This window comes from Biomphalaria glabrata, chromosome 14, assembly GCF_947242115.1.
Source record: "Biomphalaria glabrata chromosome 14, xgBioGlab47.1, whole genome shotgun sequence".
NCBI classification, from domain to species: Eukaryota; Metazoa; Mollusca; class Gastropoda; family Planorbidae; genus Biomphalaria; species Biomphalaria glabrata.
In genome coordinates this window covers 3,267,409-3,280,829 of record NC_074724.1, presented here as the reverse complement: position 1 = coordinate 3,280,829, position 13,421 = coordinate 3,267,409, and the positions used below count along the sequence as shown (strand labels likewise).

At 35.8% G+C, this 13,421-nt stretch overlaps 1 long non-coding RNA gene across 1 annotated transcript; it reads left to right on the top strand.

Moving 5' to 3' along the window:
• The first annotated feature begins 7,425 nt into the window (after nt 1-7,425).
• Nucleotides 7,426-13,044, top strand: LOC106059451 (uncharacterized). Its single transcript, XR_008774814.1, has 6 exons — nt 7,426-7,558; nt 8,664-8,770; nt 11,161-11,193; nt 11,998-12,027; nt 12,160-12,177; nt 12,975-13,044. It is a non-coding gene; the product is annotated as an uncharacterized LOC106059451 (long non-coding RNA).
• Nucleotides 13,045-13,421: the final 377 nt, after the last annotated feature.

The following is a 13,421-nucleotide window of genomic DNA, read 5'->3' as shown; positions in this document are numbered from 1 at the left end:
CTTCAAACCATCACTTGCCTCAAACCTCATTGTCTGAAAGGGAAACTTTACTTACTGCCCCAGTGCAGCCAACGTTAGCAAAGGACAGTTTTCAAACTTCATGAGCGTAGCCAAAAGAGGTTTTGTGGTTTCCCTTCCCCCTCCAATACAAAAACTAAAGCTGGACTCCATTGAATAGCAGATTTGGTTTTTGAATTTTTTAAGCGGAAGAGTAGCAGGCTAATTGCACTGTAGATACCTCAGAATTTACATTTTTAAAGCTTAAAATAACGGAAATAATGCTTGGTCCCGAAGCTTGTTTGTTTGTTTTACATGTTTCGGATGTTCCTTCAGAATTAAAGATAGTTTACTTCCTAGTTACAACATTATGTTATGTACCATGAGCCACGATCTGCTGGAAGCCGGTGTGGACAGTCAAGAAACACTAAATACCATTCGATAGCTGCGCTGGGTCGGGCACACATCCCCATTGGGAGACGACCGCTTGCCAAAGCGATCCTCTGGTGAGCTTTAAGGAAGACAGTACAACCGGTTTGCATAATCTTGTGGAACACTGCACTTAATCTTCGGAACTGAAGACCTTGCCATAAATACCACATTCATAGTTTTTCTATACCGAGTCTGATTTTTAATTAAGCTAAAAGCAATAAAAGAACTACAGGAGACAACTCAATAATTGAAGACTTCAAATATTTTGGCCGGTTAGCGATATAAAACATCTTCACAAATAAAATTATCTGCTAGTTTCTAGGCTGTAGTCCATTTCCTTGTGGATAGACCTACCATTGAAAGAACTCTTCAAGGCTGAAGACATAGAGGAATGGTGAAACACGGACAGCAGATCTTGTGTGGTGCCCCAGCGGTCCAAAAGACAAAGGATAGATGAAGATGAAGGTTGTGACCCTATAAAAGGCCAACTACCATCTCCACCTGGTTCTAGTCTGTTGAACCGTTGAACCACCACACATGATCTGTTGACGTTCTTTCCAATTTCATCTCGTCTATTGCCCTGAATAAAATTCCTCTCAACGACTTTTCCGTTCCTGCTTGATGTGGTTCATCTATTTTCTGATGCTCTTCTCTGAAGAAAGTTCTTTGCGAAGCCTGTTTAGCCATTAATTCTTGAATGTTGACTTTGTCCTTGCTTGCTCCTTCCGATTCTTCCATTTCCTGGTCAAGTCTTCTCTGTAGAAAGGTCTTTGAGATCCCTGTGGACTTAAATAAAAGGGTTAAGATATACCTAAATTCTACTTACTAGTATCGTATTCACCTACCTTTTTGAGCTTAGACTTTCCCGTACATTCTTGAATGGCATCGTCGACAGTCTTGAACAGAATCCATGTCAACGATTTCTTGGTACTCTTGTCTGAAGGAAGGTCTTTGCGATGCCTGTTAAACCATTGGGGCACCATGCATGATCCGTCGTCCGTCCAATCCATTCCGTTTGTTTGCCTTGAGGAGAATCCATTTCTTGTAATTCTTGAATGTTGACTTTGTCCTTGCTTGCTCACCTACCTTTTTAAGTAGGTCTTTGCGAGGCCTGTTGAAACATTGGGGCACCATGCATGATCCGTCGTCCGTCCAATCTATTCCGTTTTTTCGCCTTGAGGAGAATCCATTTCAACGTCTTTCCCGTAATTCTTGAATGTTGACTTTGTCCTTGCTTGCTCCTTCCGCTTCTTCTATTTCCTGGTCAAGTCTTCTCTGTAGAAAGGTCTTTGAGATCCCTGTGGACTTCAATATGAGGATTAAGATATACCTAAATTCTACTTACTAGTATCGTATTCACCTACCTTTTTAAGCGTAGACTCCACATCTGGTCTGGCTTCTTCAATCTTCATTAACTTCTAGATCAACTTAGTAGACTAACATTTACAATCTAAAATCCCTGTTTTAATTACTAATATCTACTTACACTAATATCTACTTAAACTAAAAGTTTCCCCTCCCAATCTGGCTATTTAAACCTTCATTAACTTAAAGTATTAGATCTAGTAGACTAAAATTTACATACTTAAATCTTTATTCTTATTACTAATATCTATTTACACTAAACGTTTAACCCACCACCCTCCCCAATGTTAAGATTTAACTAAATTTCACTTACTAATACAGTATTCACCTACCTTTTTGAGCTTAGACTCCACATCTGGTCTGGCTTCTTACATCTTCATTAGCTTCTAGATCAACTTAGTAGACTAACATTTACAATCTAAAATACCTGTTCTAATTAATAATACACTAATATCTACTTAAACTAAACATTTCACCTCCCAATGTTCATGTCTATGTTTTGCACCGTCTTGGCTTATTTTACGTTTCCATGTATTGCGGCTAGTTTTGAATGTGCGCAAGAGAGGAGTGGTGTCGTTGTAAGTGTCGGGTCCTTAGTGTGTTTATCATGGGGTGTTGAGACGGAGGCGTAGAACAATGGCGTGCGATGAATGTGAGACGCTGAATAACTTGTAGTGCGTGTTCATATGGGTCTGACAGTGCTTCGTCTAGAATATAGGTATTTTGGGAGAAATCTTTTTTTATTTTTTTTTTAAAGAAATAGTCAATAAGTTTATTTACTTTTTTAAACAAAATTTTTTGAACTGTTTAAATTAAAGTTTTATATTAAGATGAATTTTATATATATATTAAGAATAGTAGAACACTATTTAAAAAAACATAACATATTAATTCATATTAATTAATTCATATTAATTGTCAAATTGCAAATTACAAAAATTACATTTTTTTTAAAGAAATAATCAATAAGTTTATTTACTTTTTTTAAAAATTATTTGAACCGTTTAAATTAAAGTTTTATATTAAGATGATTTTTATATATATTAAGAATAGTAGAACACTATTGAAAAAAAAACATAACATAATTATTCATATTAATTGTCACTATTGTTAATTATAAAAATTACATCAAAAAAGAGTACATTATTCTTGTTAATATTCTTTAATTACTACTTAAATATGTAAAAAAAATGGAAGGACTTTAAAAAAAAAGTTTCCTTTTAAAGGAAACCTCAGAATTCGCGATATTTTGGGCCTTCCTGCCTCTTTTGTGGGCTTTTTATTTATTTATTTTTTTTTTGATGTAATTTTTATTTGTAAATTCTTACAAATATTAAATTATAAACAATTATTTGGAATCATGTGACTGCAAATAATGGAGATTAGTTTTCAGAACCTGCCCCCCAACAAAACAATTGTTTACAATCCTTGAAGGAACACGCGCGCGAACGTCTAAGCAGTTGCTTTGGAAGGCGACTTTTTGGCCTCGAGATTAAGCCGCCGACAGTTCTAAAAATAACAAAACAAGATGTCAACAATGTTCACCTATAGTTAAGTGCGCAAAAGTTTTAGCTACCAGACTGACTCATTAGTATATCTATTGCCTACAGTGTCCTACCGTAGAGCTAAAACAACTTTGATATTTTCATGAACTATTTGTTGTTTATTTACCCGAGAAGATTTATTTTTGTCCGCAGCTTCGGCCGAATACGTTTTTAATAAACCGACATATCAATGTTGGATAAAATAAGCGCTAGATCTATTTATAACCACTCACACTATTTTGTGTAGCGAAACTTTCTTTCGTCTCAGCTTTTAATTTGTTTTTTCTAAAAAAAAAAATTGCTCTTCCGGTTAAAATAAACAAAATTATCTTAATAAAATTTAATTGATATTTTATTCCTTTTTTTAATTTTTATATCCGCAAAACAAGGCTTGTCTTTGAGTCCGAAGATTAGCGAGGAGTGCAGTATTTCACGTGGCAGTATTTCACGCAGTCCCAGCCGCAACCTACATATTTAGCCACGCACAACACAGACATAACCATTGTCCTCGATGGTCGATTTAGGTTATCTATTTGCCGTCTACGTCTGTCTTCTGCAGTGAATATTTTTTTGGTAGCGAAATACGTAAAATACAACTCACTTAATCAATCACTTATCCACTCACTTATCCACTCACTTATCCAATCACTAATCCAATCACTTATCCACTCACTTATCCACTCACTTATCCAATCACTTATCCAATCACTTATCCAATCACTTATCCACTTATTTACTCAATCACTTATCCAATCACTTATCCAATCACTTATCCACTTACTTAATCAATCACTTATCCACTCACTTATCCACTTACTTATCCACTTACTTATCTAATCACTTATCCAATCACTTATCCACTTACTTATCCACTCATTTATCCACTCACTTATCCACTTACTTATCCACTCACTTATCCACTCACTTATCCACTCACTTATCCAATCACTTATCCAATCACTTATCCACTTACTTAATCAATCACTTATCCACTTACTTATCCAATCACTTATCCACTTACTTAGCCACTCACTTATCCACTCACTTATTCACTCACTTATCCACTCACTTATCCACTCACTTATCCAATTACTTATCCACTTACTTATCCACTTATTCATATATCAAATAATCTCTGGAACATATCAATGTTGGATAAAACAAGCGCTAGATCTATTTATAACCACTCACACTATTTTGTATATGCGAAACTTTCTTTCGTCTCAGCTTTTAATTTTAATTTGTTTTTTCCATAGACATATATATATAGACTGGACGATAGAGAACAAATTATTATCGGAAATATTTGGGAAAAGATAAGTTTGTAGATCCACATCACAAACCTATATATATTTGCCTATGTCTATGATTATGAAACAAAGACAAAATATTGGGAATATGGCAGTTTTGTAATTTTCAAAACTAAAGATCAAAGGTATATATTGGCTGAAATGTTAGTCCTAGAATTTATAGCTCAATCGCCGCCATTTTTTTTTCACATAGATATACTACATAAAACATATTTGACTTCCCCCAAATAAAAATAACTTCCTACTTCCAGTCTATATTTATTTATGTCTATGTTTTTTTCTAAATTTCCTCTTCCGGTAAAAAAAAAATTATCTTAATAAACTTAATCTTAAAATTTATTTATTTTATTTTTTTATTTGTATATCTGCAAAACAAGTCTCGTCTGAATCACAAGATCAGCAAGGAGTGCAGTATTTCACGTGACAATATTTCACGCAGTCCCAGATGCGACCTACATATTTTCCCACAATTAGCCCGGACATAACCATAGTCCGCCGTTGGTCGTTTTATGTTCTCGTTTCGCCGTCTAGATCTGTCCTCGGCAGTAAATATTCTTGTGGCGAAGGTGCTCATTATAGCAAAGAAAATATTTTTATTAATTAGCGATCTGAGATCAGAAAAATCACAAAAATGCAACAATCACAATGTGGTCTTTCTATTAAAACTTTGCAATACTTCCCCCGTGTTTCGACCCTAATTGCAGTATAACATTAGGATGGAAAAATAAATCTATGTATATAATAACCTTGCCCTGCAGTGATTCTTATAAATGTAGCGCTCCGCATGGATGGACTATTGAATAGAGACACTTTGAATTGCCGATAGTTCTAGCCACAGAACAGAAAGTTATAATCAAGGCTGGCTGGCTTATTTATATGTTTCATCTGCCATTGAACCTGTATCATTGATGTTTCTTTCTACATCCAGTTTTTTGCCATGGATTTATTTCTATACCAATGTCTTACCTTTTCTTTCCCCTGTCCCTTTGTCTTTTAAATCGTTGAGGCATCACACACGATCCGTCGACGAGTTTTCTCCATTCAGGAATAGAGAGGCATTTTCTATCAACAATGTTGTTCTCCCATCGCTTCCTTTCTATTACAATACCTCTATTCAACTCGTACCTTCGTGGGTAAACCTTCTGGCTGGATGGGAAAAACTTGTACACGGATCTCGAAAACGGCTCTACCAATGTTCCTTGAAATTCGACAGTAATGTATATCGTTGGGAAAAAATATATTATTAGCTGGTTGGCTACTCTGGGAAAACTCTATCGTTATAATTTTTTAAAGTATAAATAGAAATATCTGCCTCGAATGTCCCTGGAGAAGACAGTTGGAGACAGTCACAAAGGCCGCGGGACACACATTTGAGCCCATAGAAAAGCCCTTAAGGAAGACAGGTGCAGGGGACGAAAAGAAAACTTAAATAGACCGCAGATGACAACAGCTTTGTCTGCACGAGTTGCGGGAAAATATGTTGGTCGCAACTGGGCTTGTGAAGTGATTGTGTGCTCTAGTGGCAAGAAAACACTTCAATATAAGCCTTTCTAACCTTCTATTCATATTACTACGAGAAAAAAGTATTATAGAGAGCCTACGTCCCTGCTCCCTTTAGTGAAGCTTAGAGTTGATAAAAGGCAAACCTAGTGCTGCATGTAGAGATGTAGACGTACAATTCTATCTACAGGGAGAACTTTTCCAAGTAAATAAAACATTTGGAAATTATGTACGAAACTCTATTGACATGCCTCTAGACGTTTACACGGTAGTGTCTCCCAAATGACATGACATGACTCTAGACCTCTACATGGTAGTGTTGTCTCCCAAATGACATGACATGCCTCTAGACTTTTACCAATTTGTGTTGTCTCTTAAATGACATGTCATGACTCTAGACCTCTACACGGTAGTGTTGTCTCCCAAATGACATGACATGACTCTAGACCTCTACACGGTAGTGTTGTCTCCCAAATGACATGACATGACTCTAGACCTCTACCCGGTAGTATTGTCTCCCAAATGGCATGACATGACTCTAGACCTCTACCCGGTAGTATTGTCTCCCAAATGACATGACATGGCTCTAGACCTCTACACGGTAGTGTTGTCTCTTAAATGACATGACATGACTCTAGACTTTTACCCATTTGTGTTGTCTTGTAAATGACATGTCATGACTCTAGACCTCTACACGGTAGTGTTGTCTCCCAAATGACATGACATGACTCTAGACCTCTACACGGTAGTGTTGTCTCCCAAATGACATGACATGACTCTAGACCTCTACCCAGTAGTATTGTCTCCCAAATGACATGACATGGCTCTAGACCTCTACACGGTAGTGTTGTCTCTTAAATGACATGACATGACTCTAGACCTCTACACGGTAGTATTGTCTCCCAAATGACATGACTTTTACTTGAACACACTGAAGAAATTTATCCTAATTCATACATTTAAGTTATTTTTCTTTTTTTCATTACATTCTTTAAACCCTCCCGGACCCCACTTTGGGAGCCTAAAGTGCTCCTCCAGCTGCTCAAGGTAAGGGGAGGGGGGCGGGCGCGAACGAATTTTCATGTAGCGGAAGAGGTCGGGCGGTTCCACTGATAAAAGTTTGAGAAACACTGGTGTAATCCAATTCTTAACATTAGCTAGTGTACACCATTTAAATTTAACGAAGTGATTTCATGATTTCTGACAGCAGCTCAGTAATAATTAATTATAACATAAATCTATTACAAGACATGCTGGATGCTTCTCAGCAATAAAATTGTCATAGCATCAATATTATTTGAATTATTCAGAAGTCAGAAACCCTATATAAAACACAAAACTAGACATGGCTTAGTCATTCATATATTTCGCAGATAAACTACAACCGAAATATATATCTACAAGAAAGAGGTATGTTGTTAATACTTGTTATATCCATTTTATACCATACAAACATGTTTTCCTTCTTACTTGTTTTGTTTGTGTTTGTTTTGTATTTTTTATGACTAATAAGTGGCCGTTACGTGTACCTTTAGGAGTGGTCGCTTTACCTACTCGAGATATTGCAAGAAGAAAAAAAAGAGCGTCTATTGAGACTTCAAATTTTACACATTTTACTATATAAATAAGAGTCCAACTGTTACAAAGCTTGAATGTACTATTGCGAATGTTGCAATGTAGCTTAGTTTCAGACATCTCTTATCTACAACATCTCTTGAAGATTATTTGTGTGCTGTGCCTGCTACTGAGTGACACGTTGCTAATGCATTTTCCAGATGGATTCAGGCAACCCACATTCATGCTAAAATAGAGCAGTGAGATCTTTAACAAACGAGTCTGAGTCATTGATTAACATGCGTGACTAGATTTACCTAGGGATTCGCGTAGGACGTATCATCTTTTTATAGGGAACGTCTGTCTCTTATAAGATAAGATAAAACTGCACGTGCAAGCAGCACTTTCACGACTTTGTCCTAACAAATGGTATAAAATGTTTTTCTTGCGTGAAGTGGGAATAGGCCTATATATTTAAGACGTTTATTTTCTGTTTACAATCTGTCCACTGAAATAATTGGGTAAGTTTTTGGGAGTAACCGAGAGTTCTACTCCCTGTGACGACTGGTATTTCGAGCATCTGAATTTTGAAACGCCCCAGAATCCCCAACTATGATCGGTACCTAACATACGGAGAACTAAAGGCTGTTAGTCGTGGTGCTGACCACATGACACCCTCATTAACTTATAGTGGTAAACATATAGTAGATTTACATCATCTGTTTCAATATCAATAGCAATATATCTCAATAAAAATACTCAGGACTTAAAGATTACGTTACATTTCTTATTCCCTATGCAAGGATATATTTATATGAGGGCTCCTTCATGGCCAGCTTCAGTTTGTCATTAAAATGTAACGATGGCTTAGCACAGGGATAAGCACAGAACGTAATAGCCTACTTTAATTTATAAGATAAGATGATAATATTTTATGAACTCTTGTATTTTTCTTGTACAGTAACAATGAAACTTGTAGTCGCAGTTTTGTGCTTGACTCTGTTACTGGCAGTCAGTGATGCAAAACCCAAAAGAGAGATTCGTGCACCGGCCATTGAACAACCTTGGGTAATAATTTCTACATAAGAGTTTAGACATACAGACATACAAACAAACAGACATACAAACATACAGACATACAAACATACAGACATACAAACATACAGATATACAAACATACAGACATACAGACATACAAACATACAGACATACAAACATACAGACATACAGACATACAAACAAACAGACATACAAACAAACATACATACAAACATATAGACATACAATTATACAGAGATACAAACATACAGACATACAAACATACAGACATACAAATATACAGACATACAAACATACAAACATACAGACATACAAACATACAAACATACAAACAAACAGACATACAGACAAACAGACATACAAACAAACAAACAGACATACAAACAAACAGACATACGTTTATGAGAAATTAAACAAGCTCAGGTTATATAAGCATTATAAATGCCACTCGACAAAGTGACGTCATTAACATTCACTTTTTGAAAGTCATACCAATAAAACAAACAAAAAAACAAAACACATTAAGCTTGATGCATAGATCTAAGTTTTAAACACTAGAGTGGCATTCTCCGAAGGACAAAATGAAAGATTAGTCAAGTTTTTGTGTTTTGGGGAAGACTGGGATTTTGAATTTTGAGAGTTTTAGGACGCCCCTGAGTCCACCCAACTATAATGAGCACCTGACTTGAGTAGGGTTTAAAAAAAGGCGGTTGGTCGTTGTGTTGGCCATATGACGCCTTGGCCAACCGTCGACCATAGAAACAGATTACCTTTACATCATCTGCCGTCGCAAACGTCTAAATGAGGTACTTTACGTTACTAGATCTCAGGGGCTCTCAACCTATGGGTCGCGACCCCCTAAGGGGTCGATTGACGATTTGTCAGGGGTCGCCAAAATCCATCGAAAATATGTATTTTTTGAGTCTATTCTTCTATTGCTGTGGGAGGGGGGGGGGGGTCGCGGCAGAGGGGGGGATTCTAAAAAGGGGTCGCCGAGCTTAAAAGATTGAGAACCGCTGCTATATCTGATGACTAATACTTTTTTAATTCATGCAATCGATTTACTCTTTCGTCATAGTAATAAAAAAAAAGTCATGGATGCAAAAATTCGAATAATTATTATTTTTTTTTTTTTACAAATAGTCATTCTGATATTTCGCACATAAACTCTACGTGACAAATCATTATATAAACTAATTTTAGAAATATCATTTATCTATGGAAGGGGTTCTGAACCTGTAGGTCGCGACCCCCTTTGGGGGTCGATTCACGATTTGCCTGGGGTCGCCTAAAATTTGCTTATGTGTAATGTTAGGATAAGGAGAAATATCTATTTGAAGACAATAATTCCAGGCAGCCTTTTGATTAATAAATATCAGAGACTTTTAGGAGATTTCCATTTTATAACATAAGGACAAATTACTTAGTTTTGCGGTTGGAGGGGAGGGGCGGGGGTCGCTGCAGAGTGGGGTATTGTAAAAAGGGGTCGCCGAGTTTAAAAGGTTAAGAACCGCTGATCTATGGTATAAATTATGTATAAATATATATTTTTGACATTAGGTCACATGTTCTCCTCCGTTATTTATATTGTCCATTCATGCAGATTTTTATGCGTAGGTCTTCACGTGAAATACTGCAATTCTCTTTCCACTTTGGACTCGAAGGAAAAAAACAACTTACTATAGATATTTTTTAGATGTTAAACCGCTTTTTGTACCACCGGCAAGCTCAGTTGGCCAGTTGTACTAGTAATGAGGTGGTCGAGGGCTCGGTTCCGTATTGTGGCCCATTTTTTTCCATGACTCAATGACCCATTGGGCTTTAAGGAGAAAAAAACATCAACAGAAACCATGGACTACATTCAGCTTTAACAGATGTTTTTTTTTTTTTTTTTTTTGGGGGGGGGGGGTAAGAGAGGGTTTATAGCAAATTAACAAAATGTTTTAGAAAAAAGGAGATGAACTCCATATTTAAAAATATATATATATATTTACAAAAATATATCTCAATAATGTAATATTTATTTCCCTTGTTCGATATCAAACAAAATTAATTACCACCACTTAATGTTTTGTTATATTTTGTTTGGAAAAATGAATAATTGTACAAAGTTTCAACTTGATCCAAAAAATGTGAAATGGAAGAAATAACACTTTAAAAATGTGTGACAGACAGACAGACAAACCGAGTGATTTTATATAACTTTTATAAAAGGGTAATTATAACAAAGAGGTACTTTATTACATTGTCATTTCAGGGAGACATCACAGGAACATTGAATCGCTCTCTATTTTGCCACTTATGTGTTTAAATATTTAACTTAAATAAATCTAGATCAATATAATAATATAAAGCTCAAATTGATTTTTTTTTAAAATATATCCCTTTGTTATTTTCAGAAGAGAGAGACGGAACGTGACCTTGACCGAAGGGTAAGTAGGCTTGTGAAAGCATTTCTTAATGAGGATGTTGTGGCCATTATACAAAGTTATTTAATCTGCTTTGGCTATTGTACTCTTTTTTGTTAGCCTTTTTTAAACCCGGTACGCTCTAACTGGGGATCGCAACGAGCTGTCTAGTTTGAATATAGATTTCATTTCTATTATTTATATATGTATTTACATTAGTAAAAAAAAGTCTTTGTCAAGGACAGACGCAGACAGCGAAGTGAAAACTTACATATACTTCAGGCGGAAAACGTCTGCATTAGATGCGGCAAAATATGTAGGTCATAACTTATCTTATCTTATCTTATATATTACAGACGTTACTTCAAAAAAGAAGATGATTACGTCCTATAATTGTTATCTATAGTTATCTATAACTGGGCTTGCTTGGCCATGCGAAATACTACACACGTTGTAGATCCCGATAATTTAATACTTGTCTTATGTTCATCATTTAACATTGCTAAAAAATGATAATCCTCATCTAAACAAAGGGTAATCATCCAGATTTAGTCTCGTAATAATCGTAGTGTTCTCAATGACTGGCATTTTGTTTAGTGTCAGACTTACGTAAACCTTTGGAAGGTGCCAAATGATTTAAATATAGTCATAGTTAAGTAGTGAAGTAGTTTAGCTCCCCATCATTCTGTTTATTGTTTTTTCTGTTCCTCTTTTTCTGTCTTTCTCTCTCTCTTATTTTTATTTTTTTATATTCCCTCTCTCTTACATCTCCACAATACTCCACACCAATCTCAAATAATATTGAATGTTGTTTTTTTCTTTCTTTAGGTTATTTTCATAAGGGAAGATGAACGTGATGTAAGTAATTATTGTTAATTTCTACCACATTGAGAAGGTACACACTATGTGTTGAAAATAAGATATTTATTAGATTGTATTTTTTTGGTTATTATTTAGCTGTCTGATATTTTGAATATTTATTTTTTTCAGGTTCGTGGAGCTCATATAGTAAGTAAACATTTGCACACATGCCGCGTTTGGCAACAGAATATTGAAAAATTCCAAGATAAAAGGCACATTTCTTATTAATATGCTAGGACAAATTCGTGCAAGTGCTCCTTCTTCCGTTAGTGCTGTTAGAGCATGGGAAAGAATCTGCCAGGAAACCCAGTGGTTTAGCGGTAGTTAAGTCTTTGATTGACATGCACGACTAGATAAAAACATGGATACACGTAGCACGTAGTTATCTTCGCTTTTGAAGAAACGTCCGTACGTTATAAGATACAAGTTAGCAAATCAAGTTCCCCTTTCAGACCTTGAGCTCTATAAGGCAGATGATTTAAAGGCCATCTGCTTCTATGGCCCACGGATAACGAGGGTGTCATGCGGCCAGCACAATGACCACTCTTTTCCCCATCTAATGTCAGGTACCCATTGGACTCACAGGATTACGAAATTCAAAACCCCAGTCTTGACCGAGATTCGAACCAAATACACCCGGTTCGGAAGCCAAGCGCTTTACCACACAGCCAACGCGCCTCCTAAGTTATAAGATAAGAATAACGCTGATATAGCCCTTTTTTTGTATAAGATAATATAATGTAATATATGCCCATGACTTTAATGTTAAGTCTTTTTAAAAAGATTATAAGACGTTTTTAATTACATGTTCTTTGGGACGACGTTTTGTTTTGTTTGTTGTTGTTGTTTTGATGTCAAATTTATTAAAACAAAAGCTTTAACATTAATTTCAATAGATCTGCCTCTCTTTAAATTAACACTACATTTTATTGCTTCTCTATTAGCCTGTGGCATAATTCAAGGCACCTGTATGAAATGGAGAATGAGACGAAATAAAATAGTGTGAATCCACTACACATTTGTGTTGCTTTGTTCATTAAGTGTGTTCATACACAGTCATGGAGCTCTCTGTTATACATTGTCACGAGAGGCGAGCATCTGGCGCCTGCTTCAACTTGTCGTTGTCTAGGGCGATTCTGGAGGCGCAACTGTTGACGCTGGAACTGTGTATTGGTCTTTTGTGGCTTTAGCCCTATCGCGATTTATCTCTACTTGGTGATATTTGAGTTTGTGTATAGAGCTCACGTACACATAGAACACAGAACACCAGAATGATCATTAAAACAGCGTAGACATTTAGTTATGTCGAATCATCCACAATTAAAGAGATACATCAATAAAACTTACAGACAAAACTAAGATATCCAAATGACTTTAAACTTTAGATTTAA